Source organism: Manacus vitellinus, unplaced genomic scaffold, assembly GCF_001715985.3.
Source record: "Manacus vitellinus isolate BGI_N305 unplaced genomic scaffold, ASM171598v3 scaffold_31_pilon, whole genome shotgun sequence".
NCBI lineage: Eukaryota > Metazoa > Chordata > Aves > Passeriformes > Pipridae > Manacus > Manacus vitellinus.
The window spans coordinates 2,262,481-2,280,044 of NW_021940379.1; the positions used below are offsets into that span (position 1 = coordinate 2,262,481).

The 17,564-nt window shown below is 53.2% G+C and overlaps 1 protein-coding gene across 1 annotated transcript in view; it reads right to left on the reverse strand.

Annotated features, from left to right (window-relative positions):
- Positions 1-455, reverse strand: part of RPH3A (rabphilin 3A) — a 29,310-nt gene extending 28,855 nt beyond the window's left edge. Inside the window, exon 1 of the mRNA XM_029961189.1 lies at positions 342-455. The gene's annotated coding sequence lies outside the window, so the exon portion shown is untranslated. The remainder of the gene's footprint in view (positions 1-341) is intronic.
- Positions 456-17,564: the final 17,109 nt, after the last annotated feature.

A 17,564-nucleotide genomic window follows, 5' to 3' on the forward strand; every position in this document is an offset into this window, starting at 1 on the left:
CCCAGACCTTGAGTGCTCTGCTGGGACCACCTGGAGCGATTCATTACCGTTATCACTAATTGGCAGTGACTGCAGTGACATCGTCACCGGGCTGTGGGCAGGAGGAGGGCACTGAGCCAGGGCCACCAGCGAGCTGGCAGAGGGTCACCGCTGCCAGCACAACCCCCGGGACCTGCTCGGCACACGGGGGGCTGTCTCGTTTTCATCTCCCAGAGAAAGCCCCTCAAAACTTAAGCACAAAAAGGGGCTCGGAAGCTGTGAGCCCCCTCATCCTCCCTCAGCAGCTTTCCTCCCCTCGCCCTTCCCCAGCCAGGGAATGTTTAACACCAGCACACACGTACCACGCGGCCACGGAGGCGCAGCAGAGTCCTGCAATGGGCTCCTGGGTTTCACCCTCGCCGCAAAGGGGGCTCCGCACGACAAACGGGCTTTTCCCCCATTCGGCACGTTTTTTGGCTCTCCTGGGGAGCCAGGGCAGCGCCAAGGCAAGTCTGCGAAGGAGGAGGAAGCAGAGGGGTGGGCTGGAGGCAGCGGCGAGCTGAGCACGGGGTTTGCACCCAGGTGAGGTGCTCTGAGCAGGGTTGGTGGGCGTGGGGTGTCCCGGGAAGCCCACCCCGGGAAGCGAACGGCTCCCACCGCATCGCCTGGCGATGGCTCAGCGCCGCCGGAGCCTGCGGGGCTGCTGCGGGCGAGCAGCGCCCACCCAGCGCTGCCCTCCCGGGGGATCCCAGCAAAGTGCCCACGGGAGGCTACAGCAATTCCCAGCCCCAAGGCTCTACATCCTCTGCCCACGGAACCCCTGAAGCAGATCTCCTGAGTCAGCCCTCCAGCAGCAGCGAGCAGCTCGTTCAGTCCCTGCCGGATGAATGATGCATCATCAAATAAAGCCCAGTGTCACAACATTAACAATATTTATTTTCAGGCTAAGCTGCAGCCTGGGCTTTTGATACCAGTAATTAAAGCAAATGGTTCATCTGTTATCAGCTCTGCATCCCTGGAGCCAACTGTCCATGTTTTGAAGCCCTGTATTATCTTTTTTTCTTGCAGCCTCATGGGAAGGGGGGGATCAGGCTGATCCACACACACTTCGAGGATCCCGGGAGGAGTGTGGCATGGCCCGAGCCCAAAGCAGAGCCATGGCCGGGGCAGCCACCTTGCTCAAAGCTTTTTTAGTAGTGAAATGAAGGAGTGTTAATCGCACAAAGACAAATTGCTGCTCTAGCTTATACCTGAAACCAGAATTATTAGAAGGACAGCAGCAGGAGAAATAATCAGGTCCCTTTCCTGAAGGAGCCCGTCCCTGGGAGCTTCACCACCCAGCAGCGTCAGACTAATTTCCGAGGTGGCTGGTTTTGCCTCCCGGAGGTTCCAGGCTACTCCAGAAAGGTTTTTAATGCCTTTTGCACCACTTTTGTCCATCGTGGGAAAGGAGCGGCGAAGGCACCTGCCAAAGCCCTTGGACCAGCCCTGAGCTGGGCAGTGATGCTCTTTCAGAGCCTCAGCAGGGAGCAGAGCACCCCAAGTGCCCCCACAGCAGGGACAGGTCGTTCTCTGCATCCCGCAGCTCTCAGGTGCCTCGGAAGGGGCTCAGCCCCTGGTGCCACGGCAGCTCCTACTGGGCACACTCCGGGGACAGAGACGAGAGCAAATTTTGAGGGCTTGAACCCCCCCAAATGCTCAACACACTTCAAAGTTGTCCACCACCGGGAAGACCAAGCAGCAGCTACAAGAGCCCCCCCTGCAACCCCGCACCCACGTGGCAATGCCAAGACCCTTCACACCCCCAAGGGAGCCCCCACCCCACTCACGGGCGATGCAGCCCCACGCACACCCAGGGACCTGCTCCGCCTCTGCCACCGGCCACCACGGGGTGGGGGGTGCAACCCACAGCCCGCACCGCTCCGAGATGCTGCAACTTTCCCGGGCGGGAGCGGGGCCTGGGGGGAACGAGGCATCCCTGGATCCGCATCCCGATCCTGTCCCTGCGGAGCCTTGGGGCACCCCCGGCACCTCTGTCGCGCTTCCCGGGGGAGATGCGGTGAGACCCCCCCGCTGCCGCTCTCCGCTCCCACGCTTGGCTTGCAGCGCGGGGGACCCCCGAGCCCCTTACCTGGGCCCAGGGTCCCGGGGTGCCGGGGTCCGATCCCCGCGCACGGCCGGCTGGCCTGCGCGGCTCGGGGCAGCAATGCGGAGCAGCGCGGGGCGGTGGGGCAGGGGGGACATTCGGGAGGGGCACACGGCCCGGGGCCGCCCCGACTTCCGTGCCCGCCCCGGGGAGCCGCCCCGCCCTCCCCCAGCCCCCTCTGGTACCCCCTCCCGCAGCCGGCTGGAGAGGGGGGCGGCAATGGGACCCCTCTGCTCATCCTCTCCCACATCCCGCTCTCGTTCTTCCTCCTGCTCCTCAACTCTTTCTCACCCTTTTCTTCCATACCCTCTCAAATCCCATCCCATCCCATCCTTCCCCAGCCTTGACCACTGCAGGGCGAGGGAGGGGATTCTCCCTCTCTTCTCTGCTCTGGTGAGATCCCAACCTGCAGTGCTGCATCCAGCTCTGGAAACCTCAGCACAGGAAGGACATGGAGCTCCTGGAGTAAGTCCAGAGAGACACAAGGGTGCTCCAAGGGCTGGATCCCCTCTGCTTTGGGGCCAGGCTGGGAGAGCTAGGGGTGTTCATCTGGAGAAGAGAAGGCTCCAGGGAGACCTGAGAGCCCCTTCCAGTGCTTAAAGAGGCTCCAAGGGAGCTGGAGAGGGACTTTGGACAAGGGATGGAGTGATAGGACAAGGGGGAATGGCTTCCCACTGCCAGGGGCGAGATTAGATGGGATATTGGGAAGAAATTCTCCCCTGTGAGGGTGGTGAGGCCCTGGCACAGATTGCCCAGAGCACCTGTGGCTGTCCTATCCCTGCAAGTGTCCAAGGCCAGGTTGGATGGGGCTTGGAGCAACCTGGGATAGTGGAAGGTGTCCCTGTCTATGGCAGGGGGTGGAACAGGATGAACTTTAAGATCCCACACACCTGCAGCATTCCCCAAAAGCTGTGGGAGCTTCCTGTCACTCCCAGTTCCCGATTACTGGGGATCCCACAATCCTGGCAGCCCTAAAGATCATCCTAAAGATCGCTCTGAGCCGCAGGCACAAGAGGGGCCCACACTATCTCCAGTCCAGACTTCGGAGGAAGCAAAATTCCTCATTCCTCCAGCTGGATTTCCCCACTTTTATATAAATGATTTTTACCCAGCTGCACATAAGCCTCTCATGAAAACCCTACTTTTTTGGGATTTAAAAAGAAATCCCTAAAGAGACAGAAATCCTTGAAGGATGGAGCATGTTCTTGCCTTCAGCAAGGAAAGTATTTCACCACACAAGGCTGAGTGTTGATTGGCATCATGTAAATGCTTGATGGACACCTCCTTCCCTTCCAGGTCCAACTCTGTGTTTTTATTTAGCAAAAGAATTCCTCGCTTATGCAAAATAGTTGGAGAGAGAAGCACAGGACTTTCAAGCTGATCTGTCTTGACACCTTCCTCAGAGATTCATAAAAAGCAGCAGAAATTTGAAAATCAGATCTAAAACTGGCTTTCCAGAAAGGAAAAAAGCAACACCTGCCGTTCTCTGTTCTGAATACCTGGCACTTCCACACTCCTTTTTTTAGCCCATCTTCTAAAATAAAAGAGCCAGTTTGATTTTTTTGTGGAATTAGAAATCCATTTTGGCAGTCTGGCAGATCCTGCAGCAGATCAAAGCAGGAGGGGTTATTTATTTATTTCCTCCCTGGTTTATTTTTATGCTCACCAACCCTCTGGTTCTCCAGGAATTGCTGTGTTTCCCTTGGGATCTGACTGAGCATGGGGTTACCCTCTCTGTTTGACCCCAGAGCCATCCTGACTGGACTTGGATGGAGCACATGGACCAGCAGATCCTGCCTGCATGCTCAAGTTCAAGTGCAGAGGCAAAAATCCTGGAAGTTATCTGGGCAGTGCAGCATTTCCCTGTCCAGGTTGGAGCTCAGGCTGGATGCAGCTCCATCCCATGGTACCAACAATCTTGGGTTTATCCCCATTTGCAGCTGATTTCAGTGGGAATAGCTGAGGAATAAAACCAAGTTCATGGCTACAGACAGCCCTGGGGGTCAAATCAGCACCCACTGCAGACCTGGAGGCTCTGCCTCACCTCCAGCTGACTCCTGTGCTTGGATGCAGCCAGTGCTGGGGATGGAGGAGACGATGGAGCTGGGGAGGGAGCCAAGGGTTGAGCCAAGGATGGAGCCAAGGGTTGAGCCAAGGATGGAGCCAGGGATGGAGACATGGATGAGGCTGGGGATGGAGCCAAGGATGGATCTGGGGGCAGAGATGTGGATGAGGCTGGGAATGAATTCAGGGATGGAGCCAAGGAGTGAGCCAAGGATGGAGCTGGGGATGGCATCACAGATGAGGCGGGGGATGGAGCTGAGATGGAGCCAAGGATGGAGCCAGGGACAAGGCTGGGAATGGAGCAATCCCCCCAGGGCAGCACCAGCAATGAAACACAAGTCCTGCTAACTCAGCATTGCCAACCCTGCACCTCTGATCAGATGCTCTGGGAGGAAACCTCTCCCCTCATTTACAGCACAATTAGTCACATCTAATTGGAGCACAGGACAGGGGACAAGGAGCAATGAGCCAGCGCCAGGCCCGGATTATCCCTCTGGTACCTGCAGAGTCGGGCAGTCCAATGGAAAAAGGAATATGAGCTTTATAAAACAATTCTTCCTCTACGCTTTTAATTAAGATTAAAAGTGGTCCAGTGGAAATCTATAAACTCTCAGAGCTCAAGCACACAAAAACTCTGAATAACAGCTGACTCTGATACAGGGGAAAATAAATCAGGAGCACGTCAGGCCCTCCCCACACAGCTCCAAGCACGGGTGCATGGAGTTAAATTAAAAGGATTTATGGCAGCTTGAACGCCCAGGGGAGCATTTTTCCACTCCTGTAAATCACTTAAAGCTGAGCTGCTCCACCCTAAGCTGGCCTGGCCACAGATCCCAACGGATGCCCCCAGGAGCATCCTGGGATGAGACAGCAGGAATCGTGTGTGGCTGCACCGTAACTCAGCACGTGCGGCCCATCACACCCCACCCAAGGGATTTAGGGTGACTTAGTTATTTGACATGTGAAAGAGATGGGAAAGGACTCACCACCCACCACCCAAAATCCATAAACATGTGAAAGAGATGACTCAGCACCCACCACCCAAAATCCATAAACCGCTGCCCGGAGCAGCTCCTCGCTGGGGATTATGCTTTGGAAAAGAGGTGGAGGAGAAAAGAAGGAGAGGAGGATGGAGAAGGGATGATGGGCACCAGCCTGAGCTTTCTGAGCAGCAGGACAGAGCCTGGCAGCTGAATCCAGGGAGGTTGGGGACCTACTTTTTCAAGGAGAGAAAACCCCAAGCCAATATTTTGGCTGGAGCAGCAGAAAACCATCCCTCAGACTCCCCTCAGCACCTGCCGGGATGCAGCCGGATCCACATCGTTTCATTAACACCTTGAGCCCCTCCAGCTCACCCTCCTGCCAGCTCTGAAAATAACAAACAAGGCACAAACCAGAGGAGACAGCCTTGATTAATCCCCCCCCGTTGAAGTGCTGGATTTAAAAAAAAGACATGGAAGAGGAAAGGAAAGGAAATTTTCCCCTTTGTCACTTGATTCAGGTGCTGGGATGTCACAGGGAAAACAGCTGCTCCAAGGGCTGGTGAAGGGATGGAGGAGGAACAGCACCTTGTGAGGATGCCAGGACATTTTTGACCACCCACAGTGTGTCAGCCCTCTGGTCCCATCCCTGCCAGAGATACCAAAAAGCATCCGCAGCAAGGGGGCTTCAGCATCCCAACCCACTCTCACCCATCCCAGGTGAAAACCCCCCTCCTCAGCCCACTTCCCTCCTCACCCCAGAGACAGAAAATCCCACAGGGATCCCAAATCCCTCGGGAGATCCCCCATGTCCCATTCCTGTGGTGGCACAGGCAGGATCTGGCCCAGCAGGGTCCCAGCAGCGCCGCAGAGCCCCGAGCTCAGCAGGCCCAGTTCGCTCATGTTGGCAGCTCATTACACTCTTTTAATAAGATATGTGCTAGTTTTACATTCATTTCTCATTCCTGATAACATTCTGTCCTATATAACTGCACTATTATCATTGGTGAGGTGAGGGGAAGAATATATTTCCTAAAAGACTGCCTGCATTAATTTTGCAGTAAGTGCCATAAAAGATTTAATCTGCAGCTCCTCTTTTGTTAATGGGATTAGTATAACTTATTTACTGATTTAATTAATTGGCATGCCTTCCACTCAGCTGAACACGGCGTTTCACAAACTTACTGGTTCCAGCTGAGGAGAACTGGGTGTCGTTTCATTTTGGAGGCTGCGGAGAGCACGTACCTGTGAGCCTTAAATAATTGAAATGATTTCCGACAGCACATTAAAAAGAGGGGAGGAAGGAGCTTTATCTTCTCTCCTACCCGTGAATGTGGAGAATCATCTGTGCTACACCATTGCTGATATATATTCAATACCAGTTGTCACTGGTGACACCCTCCAGCGCCGTGAGGGACCCGCAGAGATGGTTGGAGGGACCTCCTTCATCCCACCCACTGCCTCCTCACAAACACAGGGATTTATTCATTTATCCATCTCTCATCCCTCTAAAGCCCAGGGTGATGGCACTGGGGTGCACATGGGAGGGTCCTGAGCTGTCACCCCAGGACTGGGGGAGCAGCACCCCCCAGCACCTCTTGCATGGCTTTATTTAGGTCACCCTGTGCTCGGCAGCCCCGCTCGCAGCGGGGGAGGTTGGACTTCACACTCTTGCTCTCGGAGCTGCTTTTCTAGGTCACCAACCCACAGCGGTGTATTAAAATAGAGCCTCTCCCCTCCCCATCCCCACGGCCGTAGGCTGCTGCGGTGCCCGGGCTGTGCCAGCCGCCAGCCGGAGGGAAAGGGGTGTGACAGGGCGGCTGCGATCCCTGCTCCTCCACGGGAACGCTGCGGGGGGGGCAACGCTGCGCCCCCAGAACAACCAGCTCCGAGGGCATTTGGGATGGGCACGGCAAAATGACCCCACGCCTGGGGACATATGGATCCGGCAACCCACTCCCGGCTCCCTGTCCAGGCAAATCCCAGCCCGGACAGGGAGTCCTGGAGGGGGCAGAGGGTCCAGGCGCTGTGATTTGGGTCCCCAGCCCAGCACCCCTCGCATCCACGGGACACGCTCAAAGCCACCAGCAACCGTCTCATACAAAGGGCTGTTTTCCAGCTTATTTTCCTGCAAGTCCTGCAGGATATCGATACCTGGAGGTGCTGCTGACCCCAAACTCGGCACCCCATGTCACTGCGTGTCACCTCCGAGCTCCAGCCGGTGACCAGGGACAACCACCCCGTGCCAGACTTTCTATAAAGAAATCCCAGCTCCCAGCCCCCAGCTCAGCCCAGGAGGTGCCGCCTCCAGCAGCGGTTTTTGGTCGATCTGCAGTAATTAACTCCCAGCCAACGGCGATGTCCAGGCAGGCGGCCGCATTCCCAGCCGGCACAGAACCCTGGAAGCGTTTCTCCCGTGGAGAGGTGGGCGGCTCCACTCTGAAGCAGGGAAGCATCATCCCGCTCTTATCTCACTCCCCGGCAGCTTCCAAATGGAAATTTTACACTGGGAAAGAAAAGCCCAGCCCGACAGGTGTCTGCTGGCTCCCCAGCCTGACTCCAAGAATATCTCCCTGTTCTGCCAACACACGGAGGCAGATTTCAGCTGGCGGCTCCCCCGTCCCTCCCCAGCCGGAGCATCGCACACGGATCCACAGGGAGGAGGCAGAAAGGCTGCTTGGGTGGGGACAGGAGCACCAGCTCACCGTGACACTGCTCACCGGGGATGCCAGGGCTGGCCTGGAGCTGGGTCAATAAAATTAATAACCTCCTGGTCTTTCCAAGTAGTGGTGATCAGCCACAGATCATTACCCCACCCAGGGACTCCCTGGCAGCACACGGTGGGTCTTTGGGGTCCATTTGTTATAATTTCTCTTCTCTCTGGTTTTTAGAGTGCTCCCTTCCCACGCCCTGGGAACGATGCTCTGCCCCTGCTTTGCCTGGAAAAGCTGTGGCTGCCCCATCCCTGCAAGTGTCCAAGGCCAGGTAGGATGGGGCTTGGAGCAACCTGGGCTAGTGGAAGGTGTCCCTGCCCAAGGAGGTGGAACTGGATGAGCTTTAAGGTCCCCTCCAACCCAAACCATTCTGGGAGTCTGTTATTCTTTCCAGATGTCACCCCAGGCCAAAGGTTCCTCTCACAAGAAAGGAAATCAATAATATTGATCATCCTCTGCCCCACCAGACCTGCCGTGATCAGGGCCTGAGGTCCCTTCCCAGTGCTGGCACCAGGGACAGGACTGTGCAGGTTCATGGGGACCTGTCTCCCTGCTGTACGTGCTCCCTTTTCCATATGAATCCACAGCAAAAGCCTTGGCAAGTCTGAACTCCCCAAAATCTCTGTTGGGATCAGGATGTTTGAGCAGCACACGTTCTGCTCACATGGGAGGGAGCAGAGGCACCTTTTCCAGCCACGGTGCTTGTTTAACAAGCTCAGGGATCAATACTGTCATCAAGTCCTGTCCAAGTGACAGCACGAGCTGCAAAGGGATTTGGCTGCAAAGGGATTTGGCTGCCAAGTCTTCCCAGCATGGAGAGATTTGCTGGATGTTGATCCCAGGGGCAAAGCCCAGCCTGGACAGGGAGCCCTGGAGGAGGCAGAGGGTCCAGGTGCTGTGATTTGGGTCCCCAGCTCAGCACTCCTCATACCCATGGGACACCCTCAGAGCCACCAGCAACCATCTCATACAAAGGGCTGTTTTCCACCTGGTTTTATTTCCCAGCCAATTCTGCAGGATATCTATTGATCTCTGCCCTGGCTGCTGCCTTGAGAGGAATGATTTTCTTGTGGAAATTAAAGCAGCAGCAGCTGAGTTTCTCACATGAGAGTGGAAAGGTTGCTGGGCTGGTAGCATAAGGCACAATTTGGGAGCTGGAAACTGTCTGGTTGGAGCTCCCAGGATCTGGGATAGTGTATTTCCAGCTGCCAGTGTGCCTTGTTTTGGGAAGAAACTCAGCAGATATCCCTCATCCTGGGCAGCACAATACTCCACTAGCCCAGGGAGGACAAGCAGCTCCTCAGAGCCAGCCCTGGAGCCTCTGCAATCCCTTGGGAAGGGTTAAACATGGAGTATCACAGCATGAATATTCTCTCCAACACCTGCATCTCCTCCGCAGGGGAGAGAGAGGAGAGGTTTTGAGATATGCCAGAACCGTTGCTTTGATCTTCAGTGGAGGCTTCTTGCTGCTGTTTAAAGGAAAAACAACCTCGGAGGGCTTTGATATTCCTGAATACACAAACACTGGGAGAAAATATTCCTTAATACACAAACAATGGTAGAAAACAGAAGTGCTCTGGAGTAGTTAATGTGTATTCACACTGGATTCTGTTAACCTGGATAAAGGTCTTAGTGAACAGCCTCCTGAGCATCCTCCCAGGAGGGTGTTTGTACAGATCACTCTTCCAGGAGAAATGTGCAGAAGGTCAGAGAAAGTCACTCAGATCAGCCCAATAAATACAGGTCACCCATCACTGGGCAGCTGCGGCCGCTTAGTGCAGATTTATGGCTCCGAGGGTTCCCGCTGAAGATGAACTGCTGTTCCTGGACCTGTGACCCAGGAAAGGGGCACAGCATGGAAACCACACACTGAAATGTATTGCTGGGCACTCACTGGATGGACAGATGGACACACTGGGCCGAGATCCCTTCTGGACACAACAGCCAGTGATTGATTTTTGTGTGGCTGCCCAGAAACCATCTCCCGCGGGGGGATTTCCAGGCTTTGTCCTGGCTCTGGGCAGAATCTCCTGCTGCAAATGCAGGTATTCCCAGCTCCCTGGAAGCAGGGAGGATTGTAGGGAGAGGGTTATGGCAGGATGGAGACAGTTCAGTGACAGACAGACAGTGATTGACAGACTCAATCGATCCCGCTCCACAAAGGATGATCCAGTGTGATGACATTGGAGCTGGGCTGGTGCTGCAGGATCATGGGCAGCACCTTCCCACCCTGCACTCCAAGAAATGCATCTACAAACCCTGACCTGAATTTCCATGCAAAACCTGACCACAATTGGCAGTTCTTCCCCAGAGGATCAGATCTGGGGGGTTGGTGAATTCTGTCTTTGCTCCAGCAGGCACAGCCAAGACGCTGCACAGACGGATGCTCTGCTCCAGCTACTGCACTGGGATATTATAGGATATAATGGGCACGTTCTATTTGGACCTAGAGATAACTAAGGAAGAGGAAATGACTTGGCAAGAGCTGAGCCCTCATCCAGCCACAGAGATTTGGCTGGAGGCAGAGCCAGGAGAAGGCACCTGGTCAGCGCCAGCGCTGCTCCAGCTGATGGATTGGGAGCGACAGCCCAGAGCTCTGTGGCTGTGACTCTGCACAACCACGGAGGCGAGCAGAGACCCACGAGCCAGAGCTTCCTGGTAAGAAACTGACCCATCCCTGTATCCCTGCATCCCTGCATTCCTGCTCAGGAAGTGAGATACAGCAGGAAGGAGCCTGGGGTTTAACATGCAGTGCTTCCAGCAAGATCCCAACAGCCCCAGGGGTTGGCACTGATAAAGGAACAGCAAGGATTGGTCTTGTTGCAAGGAAAACTACCTCCATCCTGATTATTTTCTCCTTACAGAAAGCCAGCACAGCAAGACACCATCCAGGTGTGCATGGAGCGGGATGGAGAAGGCATCTCCCCTGGTAAGGAATGTTGGCACTGCCGAGAGTGCAGGAACGGGCACAGGGAGCGGGATGCAGCCCCCTTTGCCTGGACCACCCCCAGCAGCATCACCATGGCCAGGAGGGATTTCTAGGGTGCCTCCCCCCCTGGAGAAGTGACAGTCAGGACTGACCTCTCAATTAGCAGAGCAAATGTCCCCATTGCAAGGTGCTCCATCCTCTGTCCCATCCTGCACAGCCCACCCGGAACACACCCCATCACAGCTCCTGCTGCCTCTGGCTGCTCCAGTCGCCCTCCGAGCTGCTGATCTCAGAAACATCTGTTAAAACTCCTTTTTCTTCCAGGAACAGACTGAAGTGACCCGATTTCCAGGACTGCTCATATGCACCTGCATCCATTGAGCAGACTCGACTCTTATTTCCTAAACTGCCTGTCCCCACGCTGGGATCTGCACAGCCACTGCTCCCACATCCCACTGACCTGCAGCCCCTCCTCTCCTCTGCTTGTCCTCATGGATGGTCTGACAGCACTCACAAAAGGAAGACTGGGATTCCTGGTTATGGCTGGATGTGGTCACCTCTTGCCAGTGATCACTGGAGCAAGAGCTGAGCGGCCTCATCCCTGCTTGGGAAGCAAAGGAAGTTCCACATCCTCCTCACCTACCTTCAGCCCAAAGCAGTGGCTGCAAATCCATGGCCGTGCTGCAGCCCTGGTGTCCCTGTGACATCCCAGGGATACCTCAGGCACAGCTCTGGCACAGCTGGTGCATCCTGTGGGTGGCCTAAATCTCTCTCCATGTCCCCCTCCAGTGCCAACACACCCCTGGCCATGGCTGGGAGGTGACCCAGTTGGAGACACCACATCCCCCAGAGCCCAGTGCCCATTCCTGCACCTGTGCCTGTCTGTGGCCCTGGACCAGGTGGGAACAGCAGGAACCACATCACAGCTCCAGCACAGCACGAGGCTGTGTCCAGCCAGCATCCCTTGGGAAGAGACCATCCACCAACAGAACCAGCCTGTCCCAGAGCTCCTCCTCTTAAAACAGCAGGAAAAAAAAGACCAAACCCCAGGATGAGCTTATCCCCCTGGACACCTCCCACCACAACCCAAGTCTGAATTTCCATCAAAAACTTGACTGTGGTTTGGAGTTCAGAGGATCAGATCCAGGTTTTTGGTGAATTCAACCCTTTCTTTGGCAGCATTGCTTTTCCTCATCCTCTCTCACAGTCCACACCCCCAGGTGGCTCCCTGTCCCCGTGTCCTGGCACCCTGGGTGGCACTGGGGACAGCGGGACAGAGCACGCAGCTGCTGCCGGCACCGACGGATCGATAACTTTTATCTGCATCATTATGTGCCTTTGCAGGGAAATAAATTAGATGTGTAGGACACTGAGCAGCCAGAGCTATGGGACAAAACACCTCCTGATCCATCCCAACACATCAAGGCTCAAATCCAAGCTGAATCCGTGACAATGCACACCAAGAACTGGAAATCAACCCCGGTCCTGCACAGTTCTGTGCTTTCCTTTCAGGATTTCTTCATCTCCTTTGCTTTCTCTGACTCCTGGACACCATGTAGAATGTGCATGGAGAGCTTTTCTCATGGAGCAGACAGAGAAATCCCTTTCCAGGACCCTCCCTGGAGCTGCAGGCAGCCTGAAAACAGCTTCTCTTTCTCTTTTTCCCAAATCTCTGCCCCAGGAGGGCAGCTGGGGACTGTGCCAGACCCTTCCCGGTTGCCCAAGCTGAGCCTGTTCTTTTCCAGGGCTGTAAATCCTGACACAGAGCTTTTTTTTCCTGCTTTTTACCATTTGGCAGCCGTTCAGGTTGTATTTGTGTTTTGGCTGCCAGCAATGCAGCATTTACAAACCTGCCCTGGATTTATCCGCTGCAGCGGCGGGCGCTACATTAACAAACACAAAAGTTGGGGATGTTTTGGAAATGGCAACTTCTGACACCCAAAATGCACCACCAGCCTTTTCCCACCTCCCCCCCCCCCTTCTCCTGCCTCAGTTCATTCCTCCTCACGGCATCAATCCGCTTTGGTTTCCCCCAAAATGAATTAAACACCCTCTTGGGAAAAGCATTAAGGTGCTGGCGTGCATGGTCCCCATTCCTGGCAGTCCCCATCCCTGGAATTCCCCTGGAGAGGGTGGAAGGCCCCACTGTGCCATGTCCCTGGAGGACAGCACTGAGGGATGCTCGTCCAGTCCACTTAGCAAGTGGAAAAGCAAAAGTGTGATGACACCCAAGGCAGGTGCTGCTGTGAGGTGCCAAAGCTCTTCCCAAGGGCTTTTCCCATGACAGAGACACTCTGCTCTGCTCCTCAAAACAGCAGAAAGCAAGGATGGCTTTGGAGACATCCCACCTTCTCAGACATCCCAGTTTGGATGAGCTCCGGGCCCTGGTGATGATTCCTGCTCCATGCCCTGCACCCAGGAAACAGATCCCAGAGGAATCCAGCACCAAAGAAGGACCAAGAAGCACAGCTGGACCAGAGGTGATCTTGGCACCATCTGGGCTGTCTCCAGATCCTGGAGCACAGCTCTCCCTGCCACCAGCTGTGCTGAGCCTGGGGCTTCAACACCAGCTCCTCAACCACCCACACTCAACCTCTTCCACTGACTTAGTCCTGTGCTATCAAAGCTGGCTGATAAAGAGGCTTCTTTTCCAGAACTGTAAAAATTCACTAAAGCAGTGACTGGTAACTACCAGGCCAGAGGATTCTCCAGTGCTCGGGGCAGAGCCAACAGTGCCATGTGGAGCTTGTGTCCAACCTGCCCCTGCGTTGACATTTAGGGGTTTAGTTGCTGCACGAGAGAAAAGAGCAGCACTATTAAACCTCATAGAGACAAAATCAAGCTCAAATGCAAAGAGTGAAGCTGAAATTTAGGCAGGTGAAATGCTCCTCAGCTCCTGAACAACCAGGACAAATGTGCCTTCAGTAACCCCAATGGAGCTGGCACGAGGCAGGATTCTCACAAGGAAAATTGGCACCTCTTGTTTTCTAATCAGTTGATGGGGACTTTGCAGGAAAGATCAGGATTTTGGTGCATTAACCTGCAGGATGCAGACCCAGCCAGGTCCACTCTGAGCCAGAGGGACTGGCACAGCAAGATGAAGCAGTGAGACAATTTAGGGAACAACGAGATGCCAGCACAGCCGGAACACGATGGTCCAAGCAGGATGAGATCCTCAACTTCCCCAGCCCAGGGGACCAGAGACCTCCTGCACCTCCAACTAATCTAGTTTTTAACTCCTCCCTGAGCTTCCAGCTCCCTCTCCCCCTCCAGGGTTTAGCTGTTCCAGCTCCCTCTGCACAGCCATGATTCTGAGGGCTGGAAGAAGAGGAAAATGAGTTTAATTCTGCCCCCATCACGCAGCAGGTCCTGATCTTTCACCACCAACATCAACCCAAAGCCACCATTTACTTCCCTGGAGCTACTCCTCATTTACATCAACATAATTGATATTCTGGCTCGTTAGGTTTTAATGCACAGCTTCGAGAGCTTATTTAAAATTCACCGAAGCTTCCCCGCTCAAGAGGATTTAAGGCCTGGGAAAAAAAAAAAAAGGGTGTTGGTGGAATTCTTTTTTCCTCCTCCCCCCACCCCCCGCCTCCTTTCTCTTCCCTTTCTTCTTTTTCTGTAGAATTATTAGGGTTGGAAAAGACCTCTGTATGATCATAAGGTCCAAATTCCCTTTCTTCTTTTTTTCCTCTTCTTTTTCCTTCCCTTTCTCTTTTTCTCTTTCTTTACTCCAGTTGCCTCCCAGCACCCAGCACCGAGCAGCTCCCACAAAGAAGGTTAACACAGCTCACATGGTTATTTGTTGCCTCATCAACCTGAGGACAAGGAAAAAATATTCCTCATCTATCAATGCTGGATAGAGTCGGGTCCCTTCAAATGGGGCGTCACAGGGGACATTTCTCCTTTGTCACCGGGGTTATTTTGGGGACAAGTGTCAGGCACTGGCACTTCAGAGCCCATTCCCATCGCATGGGGAGCAGAAGTTGCACCCCCAACCATCCTGGGCACCTCTCACCCCGCACAGCCACGAACGGGGGGTTAAACGTGGTGGGAGAGAGGATGGAAAGAGAAATTTAAAGGATATTAAAACCCTCAAGGACAGTCACGAATTGTACATCGCCTTCCCTAAGCCGCCCCGCGAGGCTGAAGCATTTCTTCCTCCTCTTCTTGCTTCTTCCACCCCAAAAGGAAAGAAAAATAAGCAGGGAACAAACCGAGTGCACATTTCCGAGCAAATCCCTTTTCAGAGCCCACTCGGAGCTCTCCCAGCGCAGTTTAAGGAATATAACACGTCCTCTCAAAGGAGATGGGTTTTTTTCCCCCCCATAAAAAGATCCACTAATGGCTTTCCAAATGCAAGGCAGGAGGATAATCTAAAGGCATAAAAACTCTTGCCAGAGGCAGATTCTGTGGGATGTGTTTGTCAGCAGCTCCCCTGCTGTGCCCCCATCCCCCTGTAATGGGGAAGCACAGGGGGGTCAAGGCAGAGCAGCTGCCCCCCAAAACCTCTGGACACTAAGTCAGATTGTTGTGCTGTTCCCCATCCTAAAATCTGCACAACCATCAGCTTTCCAGAGAGTCCAAAGGGGTGATGAGGTCCAGCCCTTGGTCCATCCCCTCATGCCTCTCCTGGGTCTGCTCCCCACAAACACAGCCACTGGAAATAAAAACAGGTCCAAAAGGCAGAATTAAACCAAGGAAACAAAGAGGGAATCAAGGAGCAGCAAAGAGGCACTGTTTACATATTAGAATTCAAGAACTGATTGAGTTGGAAGGGACCTTCAAACCCATCTTGTTCCACCTCTGCCATGGCCACGGAACCTTCCACTGGACCGGGTTGTTCCAAGCCCCAAGAATTTTTTAAGACCAAGGTGAGCTCAGGATCACTTGGCTCTCTTACCTCTCTCAAGGCAAATAAAGCAGCAAACAGCTACTCAAAGCCTCTCCACAAAGATCCCAAAGGATTCTGCCTCAGGAATTACTTTTTGAGTTGTACTTGGGCACAACAGAGGCTGAATTGGCAAAATCTCAGACACTCACATCCTCTCTCTGCTTTAAAAGGGCTGAGAACAGAAAAACTGGAGGTGCAGGTAAGGCCAGTCAGCTTGGGGAAAGAATTTAATGAAGAACAGAGAGAATTGGATGCTGCTTAGGGACAATTAATTATTTTAAAAGCTGCAGAAAAAGATTCATAAAAACCTCGCTCGGGAGACGTAATCAGGCTTAACAAGATTTATTCTAAAAAATACAATATATAGGACTAGAATGTTTCTACCAGGTAAATTATAAAAGGAGCAAAAGGAATGGGAGTAAGAGGAGCTTGGAAGAAATCCTGGTCCCCGTCCAGCCCCACCAGGTCAGGTCCAGGTCCACCTGAGCAGGGAGGTCAGCCCTGGAACCAACAGGTGGGTGGAAATGCTGCTGATGACACAGAGGAATTTGGCTTATTTAATACAGAAGATGAAGAATGAGATGATGCATTTGTGCCATGGTACGATGGGATATTTTGTGTTGCAAAACAAACTAAAATAAACCAATAAATTGAGATTATTAACACCAAGCTTTTCAAAAATCAGCAAGATCTGGAGCAAGTGAAGCAAAGAGGTTTAAATGTGCTGGCCAAGGAGTTAATTCTAGGTATTATTTTAATTTTTTTTTTTTTGCTTTATAAGGCCTTTTGAAAAGGCTACTTTGAATTCCAGTGGTGTTATTTATTTCCTTGTGCATTAAAACAATCCACGTTACCTTCCAGATTGTTGGGCTGACATTGAAAACAAGGGAAAGTCTGAAATAGGACTCACTTAATGGAGAAGTGAGATTTAATTAGTGCCAATCAGCACACATTTTGGAAAAGCAGATCTCATTAACCCAAGCCCAGCTTTCCCTGAGATTCCAAAATGAGTTTCCCAACGTGCCGGGTCCTTGGATTCGACCGCGGGGGGTGTTTTGATGAAGGAGCTGGAACAATAGAAAAATCAACAGCAGAACCTGCTAAAGCTCCAAACAGCTGGTTCCACCCAGGAATGTCAGGGAAGGGAGCGATGGATGGTGATGGGAATGCTCTGATGGATGTTGATGGGAATGCTCTGCCCGCTGACAGCTCCTGGAATAATGAGGGTTATTCTGAGGGTTATTCCTGATAACAGGCACAGGGAAAGCAGGTTTACAGCCGGAGTAAGGGCAAAGCTCAGGCAAAAATATTCCTTAGAAGCCATTAAATGAAGGGCTGGGAAATGGGGAAACATCTGGGGAGAACAGAGCTGGAGGTTCTCTCTCCTCCCATCCCATCTGGACGGACACACACATCCCATTTGGGATATTCCATGAGCACTGCAGCTTCAGTCAGAGCTCCATCCCAGTGTGATGGATCTGCCTGCTGGCGGTGATTTTCCAGGCTGGATCTGTGCTCTGGCTTTTATTCCTCTCCTGGGAAATCAGGAGCAAGCTCTGCAACAGGCAGCCAAAAAAGAGAAATGGGAAAAAAAAATATCACTTACTAGGACAATCCAAAAAGGGAAGAGCTGGGAGCTGGGATGGATCCAGGCTGGAAGTGAGGGCAGCACCAACACAGGGGCAGAGATGCTGCCGGTGCCACCCATGTGGGAAACAGGGATCAAGGGTAGCAATGCAGGAGGATCCCAGAGCCAGGATCTTTTAAAGGGGACTTATAAAAACCCAGGACAGGGACTTTTTACACCAGCAGATAATAATAGGACAAGGGGAAAGGTTTTAAACTAAAAAAG